This window comes from Morone saxatilis, unplaced genomic scaffold, assembly GCF_004916995.1.
Source record: "Morone saxatilis isolate NCDOM2014 unplaced genomic scaffold, NCSU_SB_2.0 Contig24, whole genome shotgun sequence".
In the NCBI taxonomy this organism is placed as follows: domain Eukaryota; kingdom Metazoa; phylum Chordata; class Actinopteri; family Moronidae; genus Morone; species Morone saxatilis.
The window spans coordinates 661123-662578 of NW_023339807.1; the positions used below are offsets into that span (position 1 = coordinate 661123).

The following is a 1456-nucleotide window of genomic DNA, read 5'->3' on the forward strand; positions in this document are numbered from 1 at the left end:
TCTGCTCGTGCAGGGTGGTCAGTACACATCAAAAGTGGTCACAAGGAAGGATAGATGTGCAACGGCGGTACAGGCTTGGGTGACCGGCGTTCTGGTGGCTATTGTAAATAAAAATTGATTTGTTCTTCAATGTAAACGGAGATTGCACACCATAAAAGCTTTCTTTGCGACTGTTTGCTACTTTATATGCATACTTGAAAGGTTGATGTATTGGGGTCGAGGGAGAACTATGAAGTAAACTCCTGATTTAGTAGGACGATTGATTCTTACCAGTGATCTCCGGTCCTCTGGCACTGGTATGACTCCGACTTGCTGACAGTGAAGTTACCAAATAAACTGCAATAGAGACCAGCTCTTGGGGTGGAACGGACACGGCCTTTGCTTAGACCCCTCCTGCTTCTCATTTTGGCCAGCACTTGGAAGGTACCAGGCTCTGCGCCTCTGATTCCCCTTGGATGAGCTGAGGACAGGATACTAGCGTGCCAGCTGCCCTGAAATCAAATCTCCGATTGTCAGCTTCGGGTACGTGGGGTTCTCCCAGTTGCCCTGGCATCGATGGCGTAGGAGTTCTGGGTAGCAGTGCCCTTACACCCTTCAAGGCCAGGTCCCTCAAAGCACTGCTCGTCTTCCATACAGGTAACTGATGTGCACTTCCAGGGGAGAACAGACCAGAATTTCAGGATCACTGTAAATGAAAACAAGAACCGCACAAAATACTGAAAAAATGTCATATTTATGGTAAATGGTAAATGGGACCTGTAGTTGTATAGCGCCTTTTCTAGTCTACCGACCACTCAAAGCACTTTTACACTACATGGCACATTCACCCTTCACACACATTCACTCAGTGATGCTCAAGGATACTTCGGCACCAGGAACCAACAACCTATCCGATTATTGGGAACGACCCGCTCTGCCTCTGTACCACAGGCCAAATATTATTATTATGAACCTCCTTGTTAACTTTTTTTTAACAACTTTATTTATAATATATTAAATAAACACATAAAATAACTCTATTTTGGTCATCCTGAACAAGCGATGATAGAAACATGAAGAACAGAAACCCACCCCCATGTGAAATCCCACTTTGAAGGAGAACCAGGGCCAATTGGAGAGAATTACTGTATTTCCAATTAATGTATTATTTTTACGTTCATTCCTTAAATCAATCACATTTAAACTTATATTATGGTATTGTGAATAATTAAAATTACTTGAAGATAAGAAAAATTTCATGAAATTATACAAATAAAAGTGTATGTAAAAAACATAGGGCTGGCAGGCAGCTCTGCAGCAGCCACACAGCGGACTCTGTGTAAAGATGGTGGACGTGCCAGACGTAACTGTCACAAGCCTAGATGCCACGGGTCGCTCAGGCAGCCTATGTGAATGAGCAATGTGGCCTCTCCCTCTTTATGTGGTGTGCAGAAAGACTTACACTGTAGGAGTAGCA

The 1456-nt window shown here is 43.7% G+C and overlaps 1 protein-coding gene across 1 annotated transcript in view; it reads right to left on the reverse strand.

Moving 5' to 3' along the window:
* Positions 1–1456, reverse strand: part of LOC118335676 (IgGFc-binding protein-like) — a 54035-nt gene that overhangs the window by 40238 nt on the left and 12341 nt on the right. The gene's annotated exons all lie outside the window — the stretch shown is intronic.